The sequence below is a fragment of the Pteropus vampyrus genome, unplaced genomic scaffold (genome assembly GCF_000151845.1).
Source record: "Pteropus vampyrus isolate Shadow unplaced genomic scaffold, Pvam_2.0 Scaffold46, whole genome shotgun sequence".
In the NCBI taxonomy this organism is placed as follows: domain Eukaryota; kingdom Metazoa; phylum Chordata; class Mammalia; order Chiroptera; family Pteropodidae; genus Pteropus; species Pteropus vampyrus.
The window spans coordinates 4658244-4679152 of NW_011888827.1; the positions used below are offsets into that span (position 1 = coordinate 4658244).

At 39.0% G+C, this 20909-nt stretch overlaps 1 protein-coding gene and 1 non-coding gene across 4 annotated transcripts in view; one reads left to right on the forward strand and one right to left on the reverse strand.

Moving 5' to 3' along the window:
- ATRNL1 (attractin like 1) overlaps positions 1–20909 on the reverse strand; it is a 572934-nt gene that overhangs the window by 36449 nt on the left and 515576 nt on the right. The window lies entirely within an intron of this gene.
- LOC111739047 lies at positions 2697–2815 on the forward strand. The gene has a single exon (XR_002780093.1). It is a non-coding gene; the product is annotated as a 5S ribosomal RNA (ribosomal RNA).

Sequence of the window (20909 nt, forward strand, 5' to 3'; positions counted from 1 at the left end):
GGCCTTTGTCTCAGGCAGCCTTGATGTTGGGCTGTTTCAGAAATCAAGTATGTTTTAACAGAAGACAAAAATGAAACGGGGGCTCCTGAGGGCAGGATGGGGTTGGAAAGCCGCTGCTATTCACATTTTATATATAAAGAAAGTGAGGTACAGAGAGAGGAAGGAATTTGCTAAGGATGTCACAGCTGAGCGGCGAATCTGCCTGGAGGTTTTACTCCATGGCTGCCTTGACGCCTTTCGCCGACAGAGAACGAGAGACAAGAGGAGTGAGTGGGCACCACACAGGGGGATGGAGAGAGCAAGTCCACTCTTAGCCATGTACATTATTCCTTCACACACGGTCTTGAAAGGATTCCTTGCATGTGGCAGTTAAAAAAAAATTTCCGGGGGGAGGGGGCAGGGAAAGCAAAACCCCAGAAAACCCAGAGATAAAGATGGGAAAGAAAATATTGGTGTGGATATGCAGACATCTCACACGTGTATCTGTGAATACTGCTTCCCCTCCCACCAAGAGCCTATCCAAGGAGCATTATTACCAAGAGAATAAAAGGAAGAGAGTGAATCCTACGACGGATGAGTGATGAGTAGGAAGTGATGAGTAGGAAGAGAGGCAGCAGCAAGTTTGGAGCTGAATGTAAGGTGCATTAGAGAAGCCATAGCAGGAAAATGGTAAGATGAACCGGACATACCTCTGAGAATCACTCATAGAAGTGGACTCAGAAGTGTTCTGAGGAAGAGATTCATCTAGAACGTACCGAGGGCCTTTGTGGTACAGTGTGATGTCCATCCCTCCCCAAAGAAGCCCATGCCCAGGTCCTAATCTCTGGAAACTATTTTACCTGGTCAGAAGGACTTTGTGATGGGGACACAATCCTGGATTATCTAGGTGGCCCCAGTGTAATCACTGGGAGTCTTGAACGTGGAAGAGGGAGGTAGAAGAGTTGGTCAGAGTAATGACCTGTGAGAAAGATTCCACCGGATGTTGCTGGCTCTGCAGAAGGGGGAGAGGGGTGACATCAATGGAGGAGCACCAGCAAGCTCTAGAAGACAGAAAAGACGAGGAAACAGAGTCTTCTCCTAGAACCTCGAGAAGAAATGTGGCTCTTCAGACCCACTGTAGACTTCTGACCTCCAGAACTGTAAGATAGAAAGTTTGTGTTGCTGGAAGTCACCTTGTGGTCATTTGTTACAGCAGCTTCTCAGAACCGTACCAGGTGCTGAGCGGGAATCATGGCATACCCAAACAATGCACTTGAGCTAGGGGCTCTGGGGTATGCTTTCACAGAATCTGAGTTTCCTAGGCTACAGATGTGTCATCATCCTCCAGGATTTTGTGAGCCGGGTGGTGAGAGTTCATCGGTTATTTCCAGCTCTACTCTCTCAAGTTTTTCCCCCTCTTCTTCATAATGCTGTTCTCTGCTGCTTCTTTTAGGGCATATTTCTCAGAAATACAGAGTCAGAACATGGAGAAGGAGGAATAATTCAAGTATTTGTATAATAGACGAAAATACTATTAAGTTTTTAAAATCGGTTACTTATGAAATCATAAATAAGACAGTGTATGCTTTCTTCTTTGTCTCATTTGGCAATGGCTACTTCGGTACAGAAAAATAGGCAGTTTGCTCAGTGATTTGTCAAGGACTGAAATGAAGTGACTCTAAGAGGCTATTTTAAGAGCTTCACAGACTCCTTTACATGTCACAGCGAACACGGTAAAATGTACTCCCATGAAATATAATTTTTATTATAAAATATTTGAAAGGTTTTTAAATCATTTTTTAAAAAAATATTTACTATAAGTATGAAATAATATTTGGTTTGTGGTGATGATCCTGCTTACTTAGAAATTCTAATGATGTGAGCAAATTACATCTATGGATTGTTGGCAAGTGTATTGAAATGTTTATAAATACTAAACCGTTAATAAATTTGGCATTACATTATATCCTGTAGCTATTTTTTAACTTTGATTTTGTAGTTTTCTTACTTTAGAGTAAAAAAATTTGTTTCAGTTTTCTTAAACATTTCATAGGCCCAAGGCACTGTGCTCACAGCACTGAAGGGTAAATGGTCCTGTATATCAGCACTACACCTACAACTAACTGAGCTTGACCATGTGATGGCTTCTTTTATAAGGGAGAAGAGTTAAGGTTATGACGGAAACCATGATACAAATTCTAGCACCAAATTACTACTAATTCAACAGCTTGCTACTCTAACTCACTTCTTGGTGATGCGATCATTATTTTCATTAGCCAGAGACAGCGTTAGTGCAAGGACCAAGAAAATGGACTTTGAAGTCAGGCCTCCAATCCTGGCTCTATCGCTCACTTAGCTGTATGACTGTCTAAGTCACTTACGCTCTCTGTGCCTCGGATCCGCCATCTGTGACATGGGAGTCATAATAGTGGCTACCTCAGAAGATTAATATTTACAAAGCACTTACAACAGAGGTGGGGATACAATAAGATATATGTGTGAGTGTGTGTGTGTGTGTGTGTTCCCTAAATTTTTCAAAAAAAGTGTTTATTCAGAACTTACTGAGCTCAACTATACAGCCCCCAGAGTGAAGACTGAGACCCAATCGCTTTTCTCAATGCACTGAAATTCTAGTGGGAGACGTGTGCAGAAACGGAGGAATAAACACAGCGATATAAAGCTTACAGGAAAGTAGTTCATTTGAATAATAAAAACAGGTCTACGGCCATGCCACCCTGAACAAGCCCGATCCCTTCTGACCTCGGAAGCTAAGCAGGGTTGGGCCTGGTTAGTACTTGGATGGGAGACCACCTAGGAAGACCAGGTGCTGTAGGCATAAAAAATAAAAAATAAGGGGTTGTAAGCTGACAAGGTCCTTGCAATCTGTGAGGTCAACCAAGGGTTGCCTCGCCCAAATAAATAAATAAATAAATAAAACAATAATAATAATAAAAAGGATTTTACCTGGTTAGAGTTGAAATCGTTTTGAATAATTAAAGTATTTCAAAATATTGAAAATAAAACTAATCAAAACTTAATGACTATTAAGTGCCTATGTTGTTTGCCATCCTGTGTGGTCCAGTGTGACGGCTCTGCATGAAGGCATTTGCTGAGGGGAGGGAAACAATGTCGAGAGCCTGCTCTCTGCCCGGGGCTTTTACATTTGTCTTATTTAACTCTCTCAGCAAACTTTAGTGTGCATAGTCATTCCCATTCTACGAAAGAGTTACCTGAGTCTCAAATATGTTAAGACAGAGAAGAATTTGAATCTAGATAAAACTCTCAGGCTCAAAGCCAATTTTACTATTGCTGAAACAATGGTTTTCAAAATTTATTAGCAGAAACCTAGCTTCAAAGAATTCATGCATTGGTAAGTATATTATTTTATTAGTATAAATAGAAGTTATGTTTAGAACTTTTTTAATAGTTACAGTTAAAACAGTAAACATTTATTTGTCATAAAGTCAATCCATGAAAATAATGTGTCTATAGTGAAGAACATAAACGTTTGAAATCAGAGGTTATGAATGATATCACAGTCGTACTGGTCTCAGTGCCTGATTTTTGTTTTATGATAGAAAATCCTGCGTCAACCGGTTGTAAATCGTAATAGATTTTTAACAGGTCACCTTGTAAAGCAGGCTACTCTTCAACGAAGATGATACAGAAGCCTGAACGACATGAGTAGAAATTAAATTCTATTTTATTACAATTATTCATCAAGCCTCTCCTATGCGTCAGGCACACCAGGGTTTCCACGGTGCACATGACAGACATAATGTTTGATCTCCAGACAAGTGCTCTGAGAGGAAGAATACAGGTCAAGAACATTCACTGGAGTGAAACATTTACACAGACGGATTTTTCCCCCCATAGATATAAATGGATCGGGTCTAATTAACCTCTCATGAAGAGATTTCTCCCAGTTGAACTTATACTCATGGGTCATGAATTCTAGGCATTAGGCATAAACTGACTGGCATCCTTAGAAAATTAAAACCAAAACTTTCTCCATCTACTCTTTTTTGCTCCGTCACCACTGATTCTCTGCTATGGTTTTTGTAACCCTGGGTCCTGGGGATAATCACTTTAGGGGCTGGAGACGAGTTCCTTTTCTAGTTGATAAGTGTGAGGCCAGGGTTGGAAACATCTTGAGGCTTCTGTGAAGTTTTGGACTCATTCAAAATTAGCCTGCAATTTATGAAGCGCAGAAGGAACTATATCCATCCCAGTGATGGACAGCCCAGGATGAAGGTGCTACAGAAATCCCCCCCAACCCCACACACTCAGATATCAAGAACTCCACTAGTTGGCACTGAACAATACAAGTAATTGAAGAGGATAAACTTTGGACTTAAAATAAAATTGAATTCACTAGGACAAGAGAACCTGATTGAAGACTTTATTTTCTTTGGACTTTAATTTGTAAAGTAATTAAATATTTGAATTTAAATTTCTCTCCAGGAATTTGAAAATGGTAGGCAGCTTATATTCATGTTGGCCATCTATTATCAAAGTATCTTAATGGTGCTTGCTCTCTACCACCTATTATGTGCACTATCAGAAACATGGCCGTCTATAATTTGGAATGGGGAACAGGAAATAGATTTTCAGCCTTGGCTACAGCACAGCCTTGGAGCTAATTTAATTGATGTATGGTTTTCATCAATTTCAGAGCTTTTGGGAGGGAAATCTACACTGCCCATCAGTGATGTCATGATGATTCCCAAAGGAGCAGTAGTTGGCACTGGAAGAATGGCCAGCAGAAACAGAACTACCCTGAGTCACACACTGCAAGTGGGAAAACAAAGAGCTGTGTGTGATGGCCTTAAAAGGTGCCAGCTGCCTTTTTTGATCTACAATGTTGCCCGACGGCCCCAGCTGCCACACCTGTGTGTCCAGCATCATGTTCACCGATGCCAGGCTTCTCCGAGTTCCTCCCCACCAACGCTGAGCCTGGTGAGAGTACAAGCCCCGCCCGATTCCTGCCTGATGTGGAACTTCTCTAGCAGGTGACTAGCTGAGGACTTTCTCGTCGGCCTGTCCAAAACTCCCTTAGAATCGCACCATGTCTACCCAGTCATTCTGCCTTCCCCCTCTCCCTTCACGGGTATTAGACATACACCCTGGTCTGAGGCTCTCTTTACTCACTAATGCTGCCTCCATGTATCCCTCACAAGTATCTCCCCCAACAAAACTCCTGCGCATCTAATCTCATCTAGGTATCATGTTGAATAAACATGTTGAAGAATGTTTAGGGGAAGAAAAGCATTTTAAAAGTATAAAGCTAAAATATGACACTTAGGGGACCTCTTTACCGCCATCTCCACTTCCCCCAACACCAGGGTCCTTTCGATACATTACATAAACTACTTCGCAAAACCAAGTATGGAAAAACAAAAACAAAAACATGGTTTTGCCATAAGAAGAAAATAAAGATGAATCTTTAGGGAATTCTGACCAGAGCAGATCAAGGTTGAATTGGATCCCGAGACAAAAGAGAGGACATTAAAGGAGATAAATAGAGGACAGGGATACGGTCATATTCTAAGCTAAAAAAAGGAACTGGCTAAAGGATTTGAGTCTCTTTTGGGTCCAAAGAAAGTTGCAGGTAAGGCTCTGAAGCAGAGAATTTGTCATAGTGAAGAAAGGAAGCAATTAAAGTAGGAACAATCTAAGAAACATTTTCTAGGTCAGTATGAATAGTAACAACATTCCAGAGATAGTGCTAAGCAGCCATGAGTAGATTGGAGGCAGAAAATGATCTACTACTGAGCCTGGTTTTTGTAGTAATGAAAGTCCAAGCTAAGGCAATGGAGGACAGACTGAAAGACACCGAAGAGAGGGCTGTTCGTCAGACGGCTTTGAAGCATGTTTTCAAAGGTTAAAATCTAATCTGAACTCGACGTCCACCAGAGGCAAAAATGACTGTGTCAATATTTATTAAGGAAAGATGAGAGCATGGAGAGTTAATCACGCTTCAAATAATTTAACTCTCAAGCAATCAACCCCCAAATGAAACAATACAAGAGAAACCTCCCCAGTTTGTGTCAGATTACGTTAGTCTAAAATTTAAAACCTTCATAAGGTACCCAGGATGACCAGAGGATCGCAGATTTAGACCCAACGCTAAAAAGTCAGAAGCAGTTTCCACATTTTGGTAGATTTCAGGCAAGATATGTCAAAAGATAAGCTTGACATGGACAGCCTGTCTCCCTTGAAAATTAAGCTTCTGTGTACAGAGTATTTCAGGTAACCAGTTCCTACTTTCACCCCTGGCTCCAAAAGCAGGTCTCACAGGACTCCATTTCAGCAAAAACCTGCCAGATCACCCCACTGCTTTGCATTACCTACCTTGTTTGTGTTAAAATAACAGAATTCGCATCTGACTGATTTGTGAAGGAAGACACTGCTTCAAAATTATTCGCCGATCTTCTTTAATATACAAACAAGCAGGAGGCATAGAGAGAAAACACATTTGCGAACTGAGCTGTTTGTTTGCTTTTTGTGCAGCTTCTCTAGCGAAAAACACGGAGATGTTAATTCCAGATTCTGCTTTTTCCACCCCCACTTTTTAATATGATGGTTCCACTCATCTCCATGCAAGTGTTTCCCTTCCATTAAATGTTAATGGAAGTCAATCTTGTGTATCAAGGGGAGAATAGACCCCTTTGTCTTTTTAATTGGTTCTATAAAACAATAAACGAGAGTACTATGTGAGTTCTATCTAGAAATAAATTTTGGACATCCGTACTATGTTGATTAAAAAAAAAAAAAAATTTTTTTTTTTTTTTTTTTTAAAGAGAAGATATGTGTAGCTTCCTGGTCGGACACTAGCTAAGAACCGAATACATAAAAAAGTACATCAAGATTAAAGGGATAATAGGTAATTTTGTTCTTTAGGAAGATGATGTTACTAAATGTGTCTGCAGAGCATGGGGCAGAATACAAAGCGCAAAGCGCCTGTTAAGATGAAGCAATTGCAACCGCAATTTAATGGAGGACAGGAAAGCAATTAACAGTGTAAAGGCATTGATGCGAAGAATAGACCTCGAGATTAGAATCTTATTAAAGCAAAGGCTGGTACGACGTGATTATAACGAGTTAAGCTGAAAGATCTCCCAAACAATCTCGGCATGCAGATGTGGAAAAGAAAATACAGTTTACCCTATTATTGTACTTTGGGCCCCGTAAGCTGCTGGTATGTCGGGGCCTCTCACAGCTCGATACCTCAAACAAACTGGACCGGAGCCTCGACCGAGACTTAATTTTGCAGGATGAGACTGAGGGGTTGAGGGGCCTTCTCTCTATCACTAGCATCTAGTCAAAAATGATAGTTCAAAGAATGATGATTTTTAGCTCTGATCTCAGGAACCTTTCTAGAACAGTATTTGTTTGTTTGTTTGTTTGTTTTTAAATTCTTTTCCTCTCTGGCCTTTTCAGAGTAACATCACTAAGACTGTTTTGCAGGTCAGGGTAAAGATACGCAGTGGTCTGAGATGGACTGAGCTGTAATCTTGACAGTTTCCTTGCTGATTCAAAATTTTAAGAAAAATATCATACAAGGATCAGTGAGAAATGAGGCACCAGATTAAATAATGAAAAAAAAAAAAAAAAAACGCCGTCAAAAACCCTGCAATCAATTAACAGTTACCATTTTGATTTGTCAACCCCTCCAAGGGGGGCATAAAAATCCTACTTAAACGAGCTCTGAAGAACAAGTTTAATTTTTTTTTTGCTCTAATATGTACCATCTTTTTAATTAAAACAGACTTGAATGAGGCTCAAATTTCCCACCAATTTTTATAGACTTCTATTTTACGAGCCATTTAATAAATTCCATATGCATATTTTATAAATTGAAACATATTTGCTTCTATTTTTAATGGGACTATTTCACGTGTCCATGTTAAACTGTTGTGTTAAAGAAAACTAGGGCCCAAAAAGAGAGAATTTTTTCAGAAAAACTTTAGATAGTAGGACCGAAATATCAACTCACTTTCAATAGGATGACCTTAATATATTTAGCAACTAATAGTCCCTCTACCAGCGTAGAGAAATTCATATCCTTTCCATTATTTTACGCTGGCAAACTTCCTAATCCTTGCCAGTCTGGGGGATGTGCAGTTGCAGCTCTTTGTAGCTCTAATCTGCATGTCACTAACTGATGTGAAATTGAGCACTATTCATATGTTTATTGGCCATTAATATTTCCTCTTCTGTGAATGTTAAATCTTTTGCCCTTTTTTTTCAATGCATTGTTAGTCTTCTTGTTATTTTTTGTAGCGGTTCTTTACATATTTTGAATTATCATCCTTTATTTTAATATAGCTGAGGTGGCATAATACAGGGTTGAAGTGGTTAAAAGAACAGATTCTGGAGCCGGTCTGCTTGGGTTCAAATCCTAGCTCTACCACTTACTGTGTGGACCTGAGCAAGTTTCTTAACCTCTCTGTGCCTCAGTGCTATCTATAAAATGGGGATGACAATACTACTTGTCTTATAAGGTAGTTGTGAAAATGAAATGCATTATTATATGTAAAGTACTGAGTACAGTATCTAGCACACAGTAAGCACTCAAAAATTGCTAAACATTATTATTTGCCAGTTGCAGGTTTTTTAAATAGCTTCTGTTTGGTAGTTTATCTTTTCATTTTTTAAAATGAAGACTTTTGATAAATACTAGTTCTCCAAAGTAGTTCAATTAATCAAATTTTTTATGGTTTGAGCTTTATAAATTCTTCCCCTCTTCCAAAGTCATTAAAATCTTTTACAGACTGTCTTCTAATGTGTCGTTATACTTTTCATATTAAATTTTTAAACCATGTAGCATTAATTTTGAGTTATTATGTGAGGTAGGGGACCAATTTCTTTCTTTTTTTATGGACAACTGATTATCCGACACCATTTATTGGAAAGTCCATTCCTTTCCCACTTCTCAATGCCAACTTTGTTATGGATGGAGTCCGGATATGTGCAGACTCTCAATTTTTTAGAATTTATATATCTGTATGGTGCCGATAGCACATTGTCTTAATTACTATACCTTTATAATAATTTCTGAAGTCCTGATAAGCAGATCTGTGCACATTGATTTTCCCTGGGAGTGCCTTGGCTACTTTTGGCTCTACAGTCAAGTTTTTATAAGACAGATATTCACTTTTCTTAAGGGGGGAAATTCTCTTAATAAGATTATTTTATAATGCTCTATGTGGTTCTTGAGCTTCTTTCAACCATCAGTCAAGTAAAAATATTAATTATTTTCTTTTTAAAAGAATGTTACAGAAAATCAAAATTACAGGAAAATACAAAAAGTAAAAATTGTCCTAAGTTCTATATCTCAAGACAATCACCATGAACAATCTTTGTATATCTTTCAGACTTTTTTCCCAATAAATATACCTATATACAGGTATATTAATATATACATTTTTACATAAAGAGCTTCATATTATGCACTCAAGTTTTGCTGCTTGCTTTTTATTCACTCAAGAACACACTGTAGATATCATTTTATGTCAATGGACGTTGTCATAATTTTCACTCGTTTTTCTATTAGTCATCTTTGCTGCAATAATGACCCCAATGGTTCAGTGCCTTATAACTACAAATATCTCTTTCTTGTGTACCTGGCACACGCCTAGGGTTGGAAGTCATCTGCTATGGCTATGTTTCACATTTTGTCTCATTCCAGGATTCAGGCAGCCTGTATTTATAACAGAGACAGAGGGAAAGATGGAGTGGAGACAGGTAATGGTTCTTAAAGCATCCTGGACATGGTGTGTGTCACCTCCGCTCATGTTCGTTGGATTAAAATGAGACACACAGCTGAACCTGACATTAACAGGGGGTCGGGCAGCACACCACTTCTACAGGAGGCACTGCCAGGCGCATAGCAGAGGGTGGGATATATAATCCTTATTCAACGAAGGGAAAGCAAATGTGAGGGTAATATAACAATCTACCACAATGATGGCTAAACAGCATTTCATTATATAAATCAGATGGTGCAAATTGCTGTTTTGTAAGTCAAATTTGGCATGTATATACATGATCCGCATGGTGTTTTTATAATTAGGTTTCAAATCCAATTTCTAGCTTCTCTTCCAGAAAGATTGGAAAATCTGGAAGCCTGGCTCAGCATTATCTCACGGCAACAAGTTGTTTATCTGAGAGTGGCTGTCCCCTCGTGAATGTAAATGCTCTCCAGCCCTCTACAGTCCCCATCGCTCCCTAGTGTCTCACACCTGACCCGATTCCCTCATTTAACTTTCGTCATGATCCACCCAGGCATTTAAGTTTTTATATCTGCCTAGATAAACTGGATCTCCTTCTGATTAACATTTAGGATATTTCTCACTTTTCATGTTATATAAAATGCTAAAAATCAACAGCCCTGAATCTACTCTTGAATACTTGTTCAAATATCTTCAGTTCCTAAGAGAAACTGATACATTACATTCTACATTTTGATAAATATTGCCAAACTATCCCCGTGAGGATGCATGAACATGTCCCTTTCTCCAAACACTGTCAACACTGGATGTGACAATGTTGTTTCTTTTTTGCTTATCTCATAGAAAGTTTTCATATTCTTATATTTAATTGCTATTTCTTTCTTGTTCACTTCCTTTGTCTGGTTTCCAACTGGCACGTTTATTTTTAAAAATTAATCAATCAGGACTCTTTATGTTGAAATATACACTCTATTATAAATGTCCTAAAGTTTGGCTGCAGGTTTTAGTCTTTCATTGTGACTTTGGTTCTGAAATGTATGTGTATTGCAGTCATAGCCACTAGTCTTTCTCTTTGTAGGCCTTCTCAAGTAAAAGTTTGAAAAAATGTCTACTCATATTTTTATTTAACATATTTGCGTGAGTCTTCTTATAGTATATTATTTTATCCATCTGGAACTTATTTTAATGTAAGGAGCGATCTGTGAATTCATATGAAGTGGTACTAGCCAACGGTCTCAATATTACTGAAAACTCATCCTTCCTCTACTTACTTGATATTCTTTATTTATTATTGTACTAAATTATCATATATATGCATAGTTCTGTATTCTTAATTTTACTGAATTGTGTATTTTGCCTATGTCCCACATTGTTATAATTTCTATAGCTTTGTTTTAATATATAGAATAATTATTTTTTCCTCATAATTCTTTTCATTAATTTTTTTCATGCTTTTACTAGATATTTTTATACCTTTATCATTTTAAGTATAACCCCTTTGTCAAGGTAATCCTTTCCCTGCGCTTTGTTAGATTTCATATAATGGTTATACTTGCTCCAGAAAAAACTTAGTTCTCTACATTCGGAAAGTTTAAAACAATTTGTCTATAAACCATGTAGATCTTGGCACTTTTTAGAGGGTATATTTAAAATAGCTTTCTAAAGTTATTTTGTGATTATTGGTTGATTTAAGCTTTCCAACTTGTAGGTCATAAGTTACTTTATAATTTAAAAGTACAGTTTAGGAAGACAACATACCACGGCGTCCATATATCATGGGCCATATGGCTTTTGTAACAATGTGCTGAGTGCATTAAGAAAATAGATTAGGGAAATACGATTTGTGGATGAAGATGACGAGAGTGACAGCAATAATAACATAGAGAAATCGAACTATACGCATCCCATTTTCTCCTTTTATGTTTCCTTTTTTGGTTTATTGCATCCCCATCCACCTGCGTGATCAAGTTTGAACGCGTAAAGCCATCCTTTCTGCCTTCAACTCAAGCTCCTTCTTCTGTCTGGTAGCATCTCCATTCTCTACTAGAGCCACCTGACTAATTCCTTGTGTCTTTCTAGACCCAGTTCAGGCACCAGCTCCTTTGTGAAGGCCTCTGATTCCTCTTCTCCACATCACCCTTGGGTGCGTTAGGTGATCCCTCTACTCTTTGTCCATGGCTTTTTGAGGAAATCTCAATTAGGAGTTCTCATCATACTTTATTGTAATCACTTGTCTAAATGTCTGTCTCCTTCATAGGACATCATCATCTTTGAGCACAGTGTCTGAGCCTTCTTCACCTTTTATCTGCCTGGTATTTAGCAGTGTTTGGTATATAGTAGATATTTACTAAGTGTCTGCCGAGTGCACAAAGCACGGGTGGTGGTTTTCCTGGGGGTGGGGGTGGGGTGGTGGAGGCAGGTGGAAGAAATTTCACTGGGCATTTTTCAGATGGAAGATCATAGGCAAGAATGGGGAGGAAGTGATCATAAGCTCTTGCTGGAGCATCCTCGAGCTGGAAATAATGCATTCACATTAGAACAGCAGAAACCATGTGCAACACGCTGCTGAAACAGTCACCTTTTGGCAGCCAGGAATACACTGCACTAGAGAATACTGAATTACAATCAATACCTCCAGGAGACTCAGCCGCATCCCCAGAGGACCAGTGTGGAGTTGTTCCTTCAAAACACCCAACCACCTTGAACTTTGTACCTTTTGTTTAATTTGAGATCATGCAAATCTCTTGATCATTTGTGCTCAGGTTATGAAGGTAAAAATGCTCTTTTCATTTTATTTTATTTTTGTAGAAATAATCATTGAAGGAACCGAGAGAACATTAAGAGTATAACAGCAATTTAAAATAAGAAGCTTTTGATGAAATTGTCTTAATTACATAGCCCACTTTGGCATACTTCGGTTTTGATCATTATTCTGGATCTCATGCACACGGCAATTTGAGTTTTACTTAAGAAAACAAGTAAACTAGAAATTACCACACACAGCTTGTGAGTGAAACCACAGTTACAACTGAGCGATTAGGAGCCATCTAATTGACCTAGAGGTATAGTAATTAACTACCAGGGGATAAACTAAAAGCTCATTTTGTAGACTCCGAGTGTTTCTACACAAGCCCGCCATGTTATTTCAGTCTGCCAGAAGCAAAGATCATGTTGCTTGCCTTTATATAAGCAGACTGAGGTAGGTATTTGTGGTGGACTGTAAAAGAAATGATATCGTTACTCTCACCATCCAGGAATGTTCTGTGGTAGCATCATAGACATCGCATGATTTTGCTGTTAACTTAAAACAAATAGGATATATTTTTATAAGGCCATATTCTTGACCATTATAACAATGTAACAATGGTCAGTATCTGGGTAGCTACTTCAAAAACAAATTTTCCTTGGGATTTTCTGGGGCTTGCCAGAACATTTATATTACAACCCCAGCATCCTTCAGAGGCCTGGTAAATGTCTGTAATTTTAGAGAAGGAACAAAATTTCCTCAGGTGCTACATACATTGTACTTGTCTGGAGCCAATTTCAAAGCTTCTGGATTTTTGTGGAAGTGAGACTAAAGTATTGCTTACTGGATAAATAGTGACAAGGCAACGAGTTCCTGAACAAAGTTCAGTGTAACTTCCTAAAGAACGACAAAATCAAGCAAGAGCAACATGATGCCAAAGTCCTGTTCCAGTCGTTAATTTCATGGCCTACAAAGCAGAGAAATCCAACTATCATCTCAGTTCCATCTCCAAACACTTTGTGGACAGTGGGCTATCGACAACCCCCTCTGGAGCATCTTCTATCCAAGGTTATGCTAATTAGCATCCCTGATTCTATATCAGTTATGTTCAAGGCACTGGGCTTTATACATAGCACGGGAGTTAGCTCAGGACTTTCTTGCACCTGAGGTCTTGGTGAAATTCTCCTAGTATAAAGTCTTTCCAAGATATTTGTTTATTCTTGAAGATGGTACTATAGGGGTCTTTTGAATTTCCTTGAATTCTGGCTCCTTTGAGAAGTTTCCTTTGTCGTGATGACCTGGGCATGTATGTAACAAAGGTTCTTATTTGGTTCTTACCATAAATATATCCATACGGAGCATTAGTGAGGTCAGTAGACATTGTGAAACTTATTTTTGGAGGTGGCTACTAAGGAAGGAGTCACATTTCATACGGTGCCAGCTATCTGTCCCGTTTGCTGGCCTTCCACTGCCCCCTGCCATCCCTGCTGCCCAGCCTCTGCCACCTGAATCTCCTCTGGGAGCTGCCAGATCTCTGAGCAATAAATGCAGGGCAACCCAGCAACTGCCAGCCTGCTCCCAGAGTGCTTACACTAATCCATCAATATGGTCAGCAGAACCCAGAGTCTTCCAATTGGATAGGACTCAATCTTCCTAGAGAAAGCTGAGATATAAAGAAGAAAAAAAAAATTCTGCTATGTAAGCTACATTTAATTTTATTGACCCAATAATCTTTTGAATCTTTTGAATCTTTAGAAATAATGGATAGATGCTCAAGGAGTCACATACACTGTTAAAAGTCACACAGTGTACAAATCCACAGCCTTGCACTTTGCTCTGCACCATACTCTTTGACAAAGTCCTTCCCAGCTGCTGACCGTCATCTTCTCCATAACCGCTCCTTTCTCGCCACCTCGCCGGGCTGTTCAGTGATCCACATGGTCTTGCTCTCCCTGTCTTACGCCTGTCTTGCTCCATCTTGGGTTTAATATCTTGAAATTCAGCTTTTGCTCTCACTCTTATAATGAACCTCTAACCTGCACAGTCGGCAGTGGCTCCTGAGTCATCAAATCTGTGGTCTTTTCATATTCTTCATCCTCCTCCTATTCTTGAGGCATTTGACACAACTGAGCACACTCTCCTTGCTGAAACTTCCCTCCCTAGGTTTTCATGACATACGATTCACCAGTTTTTTAAAGTCACTTGTTTTGACTGTTTCTAAAGCACTGATTTTCATAGAAACCATTTTCGAGCTCACATTTTATCAGTTTATAAAATATTTAATTAGATCACTTAATTATAATACAGTACAAATATAATTAGAGTTACCATTACAAACACAGGGGCATAAACATGCAGGAGAAACAACTCGCTCCCTCTTCTTCTCCCAGTTGTCTGAATTTCCTCTCTCCCAACACTCTCTGATCATGAAAGAGTTCTATCGGAATTCAAATTTGTTGTGCAATGACTTATTAATACGGGTGGCTTGAGGGGCTTTGGGCTCTCTGTAATCTCCATCTGCTTCCTCCCCAAATAAACACACAGTATAGTTTAAATGATGTACTTGCTAGGCCTGCTTTCAAAGAGTTCACAGTCTGACAAGACATATATAATCAGCACGAAACATTGCTAGCCCAGAATCCACTACTCTTATTATAAAGCAACAAGGAAAGCATAGAGTCATTCAAAGTATCACTTTGAATGACTCTATGTCACACAGACGTTTTTAAGGTTTTACTGCACATGTTGAAATTACTGGCGGCAAATAGGACAGAAAATGTTTTACCAGAAATATAAATTAAATTATAAGGGAAAATTAAAGCATTTTTACATTACATTTTTGGAAACGATAAATTCCAAATAATAATTGGCCGTGTCTAGCAGGTTTCTCAAAGAAAAGCCATCAAATTTTACTTTTTAAAAACCACCTTTGCAATGTCTTGAAATTTCAGAAATATCTTTCTGAGAGAAAAAAAAAAAGTCTTATGTGCCCTGATTCTAGAATAAACTGAGTAAATATAGCAGAAAAAAACCAAAAACCACAAAACTACTTGATAGGGTTTCAGCAAACTTAGTAGACTCTTTTCCTTATTCACATTCACAAATCCTGTTCACAAGATTTTACCCTCACTCACAAAGGGATGGAGTTGGTATTTTTTTTTCCTACTCTGCATCTGTCATTCAATAATTAAATGTGTAGGCATTTGCATCACACATTTGTAATAAGCTGATGAGCTGAATTAATAATTTCCTATTTAAACTGTAGAACATTGAGTATATGCAAAATTATCTGATTAATGCAAGAAAACAATATGTTTTATTAAAGAAAAACAAACTATTACGAGCTTACCTAAGTTAAAGAAGCCTCAACCAGACATTTTAATTGTCAAAACCAAAGAAAATTAAAGCTATTGTTTTTCTGTGATATTTGAAAGTCTCTTTCCATTTTGAGGAGACACATACTCTACAACAAGGAACTAAGTGATCTTACAGTATTTGGAGAGCACACATTTTGAAACAGAAAAAGTTAAGGACTAAATATCTAATGAACGGATGCAACTCAATCATTTGCTCCAAACATGGCAAAATTCTATGTACCATTTAAATTGATACACTGCCGACATGAAATTTTTGCATGAAAATAATTAAGTATTCCCTCATTTATTTCCAAACTCTGTATTTCAAGACAGAAAGCCACAACCTACAAGCCCAGTCCCAAGTCTGTCCTTGAATGAACTTCATGGGCTTAGAGGAAAACCTGGCCACTCCGCTTGCCCTGGCCTCTCGAAACACCTTACTTTACGATCTCTGAATTCTGTCCTGAATTTCTCCTTGCATAAATGTCCTCACTTGCAATTTTCCTTTTTGGCTACTCATGTTTTCAATACAGTAATGGATGCTATTTCACATATTGCAAGCTTTCATTTGGCATTAAAAACATATTTTAGAAATAAGGTGAACATATAATTTGTTTTCTTGTTCTTACCAAGGAAAGACAGGACATTCTTTGCAGAAAAAAAATAATCCTATTAATGCTTTGGGCTGGAGGTGTTTTCTGCCCACACGCTTTGCTTTGTACCTTTAAGGCCAAATCAGTTTCTTTGGCATTTCATGAGTCCCCCGTCTGCATCAGCAGTAAAACATACCATCTGAGAGAAACCAGACTGACCGCCTCTGACTTGACCATAACTCTAATATCCAAACTGAATATTCTTCCCATCAGAAATGTCCCTCAACACTAATTTGGCACTAAGGCAAACAGGCCATTGAGCAAACCTGTAAAGCAAAAGTGTCATATACTAAAAGGTATCATTAAGCTGATAAAATATCTCTGCATATGAGAAGGCAACATTATGGGGCTATATTTCTTAGTACCTAAAGTTTATCGGTTCTGTCTCCAAACTTGACAGTGTCCTTCATGAACTATCAAACATATCATAACATAAGCTATTAAAAGAAATAGCAAGTGTACATTTCTCTAAATAATCTTTTCCTATAGCAGGTAAATTTAGTACATTTGCAAAAAAATTGAAATGAGAAACAGCAACCTTCCAAAGCTGATCTGAGAAAAAAAAATCTTACTTTACAGGCACCGTGAGCCACATAAAGGCCCTTTGCACAGCGCCATTACTGCAAATTTTTAACAAAGATACGATGAAAATAGGTGATGAATGGAAGTTGTAGAGAAAGATTCATACCACCAAGCGCTCAATCAAATGTCTTTGTGTTCGATAAATAACTTTAAAAAATTAACCGTATTAGAGTGATGAAAAGTGGAATCCTTCAGCTTCTCAGTCTGGGATGAATAGGTCCCACATTCTTAACACCACACAGGCTGCTACTCTCCCCACTGTGCTTTCACAGCCACCACCCACAGCGGTGTGGGTGCAGAGACAGACCACCATTCGAAGGGCTTCTGAGGGCTTCTCTGGCTTTCCTGTGATGAATGCCTTCACGATTTAGTGTTATGACTGTACATAAAGCTAAGCATAAAGCCAAAAGCCTAGTCTTTATGCCAACATAGATGAATGTATATATCAAAGAAGAAAGGACAAGGCACTTTGTGGCCATCGTCATGGCTGGACACAGCCCCCCACCCCCAGCAGAAACACATTATCCAAAACAACACCGACCAATTGTGAGACTATCACCTTGGCTTTGGAATATGTGACTTAATTAAATACAGATACTTACATTCTTTGGAATTTGCCTACAGTCTTGGCAAAATTCTACAAGTGATCCCTCCACGCCTATTATCCAGGTTAGGTCATGGGCATTACAATGGGTAGATTAATTACACAGCTTAAATGTACTCATTCTCAGGGTTGATGAATATTCAGGCATTTCATAAACTCTGCAATGTGGCATCATGGCTAAGTACACCGGCTTTAGAGTCAGACAGACCTGAGCCCACATCCTGAGGCAGCTACTTGTTAACTGTGTGGTCTAGAACAAAGCACCTAGTCTCCGAGATAAGAATGACTATCTATACTACAGAATTGCTGAGTGAGTCACTGTGTGGCATAATGTTTAAAACACCTTTGCATATTATCCAGTGCATAAATATTCTTCTGAAGATTTTCATTAATATCATCACAGCATAGGAAACCACAGTATTACAACAAAAACTGGCTTTTGGTCGGGGAGGGGTGCTCGAGATGTTGGCCAGGTTAGTCAGCAGTGCCCAGGTGTGTGTAAGTACAGGAAACAGACAAGCAACGGGCTACGAAAGGAATGATGTCTGCTAGTTTTGTTCTGTATCTGTCTTTCTGTCTCTCTCTGGTTTTGTTCCCCTCTCTTTTTATCTTCTGAAATCTTATTCATTGAACTAGCAATTTATATTAATTACCAAACACATGTAAGGTCAAATACTTCAATATTTTGTAAAGATAACTCAGATTTAGATCCTGTCCTCTTTCGGGAGATTGGGGCTAGGTAGAGATGAATAGTTTTTACTCATCTCTGGTTCTGTGCACCTTGCTGGGCCTATGGAAAGATATACTCCATTGTCCCATCTATTTAGGAGGGTTCAGATTACTGGTTCCAGCAGAAATTACATGACATTTCCGGACCAGGACATTTACTAGAACTGTGAGGCATCTCTATGCCCTGTGACACCCTTGCTAGGACAAGAGCCCAATAAGAATGAAGGGAACCTAAATCCCTGTGTCATTGGATGAAAGAAAGATCAATGAAGCTACAACAAAGTTACTGCTCAGTCAGCCCATTGGATGCATGCGAGTGAAAATTAAACTTTATCTTTTCAACAACTAGTGGTTACTTACACTAATTACACAGAGAGAGGGAAAAAAAACCCATAGTAATTATTAAAGATAATAATTAGCATATGTGAGGATCTGAAGAGGACTTCGGCTGTGAAGACCACATGCAGAAGATGTCATTTTACTTCAATCTTGAAAGACAGTTATTTAACTATGTGACAAAGGGGGAGAAAGGAATTCCATAGGAAAGAATGATTCATGAACAGAAGTGGAGAGAGAGATGCGACCCTGTGGGGCACTGCCCATTACCTGTCAGGCCCTGAGCTTGGCGACAATAGTGTGGAAAAAAATACATATCTGGTCCCTGTCCTAACGGAGTTCGCAGTCTCATGAAGTCAGATAGTAAACAAAGCATCACACATACAAAAATGAATGTTGAGTTACCACTGTGACAGATATGCAGAATAAGTAGTGTAATATGACATTACAGAATAACAGAAAAGAACCTAATTAGAGAAGCTGAAGAAGGTTCTCTGAGGAAGACATAATTGAGCTAAGACCGAAGGAAGAACAGGAGTTAACTAGATAAACTGGGTAGGAAAGCAGGGTGTGAGAGGGCGATACCTTCTAGCCCATGTCATGGGACGAGTCTACAGAGGCAGGAGGGGACAAATCTCACATGACCACAGCACGGATGTTTATCTTTATCACGAAAGCAATGGAAAGTCACTGGGATGTTTTAAGCAAGATGGTGAGAAGATTCAGTATGTGTGTCTAAAAGATGACTCTTTTCCATAATTTACTATGGAAAATAAATTGGAGGGGCGTAAATAACGGTGGCTTAGACAAGAATAGTGGCAGTGGAGAGGGAGATGGAGAGAACGGGAGGAATGTGAGAGATGGTGAACGTGGTGATCAATTAGATATGGGGCATAAGACAGAGGAAGGTTTCCCATTTACGTGACAGAGTGGATGGCTATGCCACTCATAAGGTAAACTGGGAAAAACTACATGTGAAAAACAAAATTACGAGTTCTATTTGGAACATGGTGAGTTTGAGATGTCTTTGAAACACGAAAGCAGTTCTTCCTCTGGGTCTGGTTCATAGAACAACACATCTCAAAACTGAATAGGCCCACAAATAATCTGGGAAATCATGTTAAAATGCAGATTCAGACTTCGTAGGTCTGGGGTACAGTTCATGATTTCTGCATTTTTAACACAGCTGACGACACCGCTGCTGATCTACAGACCACACATTAAGTCGCAGGGGCCCGGAGGGCAAGTCTGGTTGGAGCTAAAATTTATGAGAAACTATAATTAAAGCTTGGGGTTTTAGAAGTGCTTAAAGAGAGTACAGAGTGATAAGAGATGAGGGTCTAGAACCGAGCCTTAAGTAATACTAACTTTTGAGGGCTGGAGAGAGGTACATAAGCCTGAAAAGAAAGCAGAAAAAAGATGGAGGGACAGGAGGAAAACTCAGAGGATATTATACAAGTGAAGTCAAGGCAGGAGAGTATTTAAGAAAGAGGGCACAAGACCATTTGGGTGTGGGATGGAGCCAGAAAGTAGATTAGAGTAGGTCGATGAATGAGTAGGTCAGGAGACAGAGGCAGTGCACAGAGAAAGTTCTTCAGAGAAGCCGATGTGAAGAGGCCGGGAGCTGACACAGCAGTGGGAGGCAAACTTTTCATTATAGTCCTAAGCAAATTCCCTATTCTTTGAGTTTCCGCTTAAGTGATACCTCGCCAAGTCCTTCGCTGTCCTGCAGGCAGACTGAAGAACTGCTTTTGCTATGCTGCCATGGCACAGTGCGCACCCGTCCATCACGTCGTAACCACACTCCATAGCAGTGGTTCCCACAGTGTGGCCCACAGACCCCGATGAGTCCTAGGACCCCTATCAGGGAGGTCACAGGTCAAAACCATTTTCACAACGCTACGACATTATTTACTCGAATAAGACTAAGATGTTGTTTGCCTTTTTCATTGGGTAGAAGTTTGTTCTAACGGTGCAAATGATAAATTGGGTTAAATTGCTGGAGCCTGAACATGAATCAGACAATGGCACCAAACTGCAATAGTGGTCAGGTATTCTTCACCTGCTGAACACTCGCGGTAAAAACAATGCTGATTTCACATAAGAATGTTTTAATCCTTTAAATCTTGACTGTTGTGTACATGTCTTCTTAATGTTCTATGTGATATAATGGCAAGCACACATCAA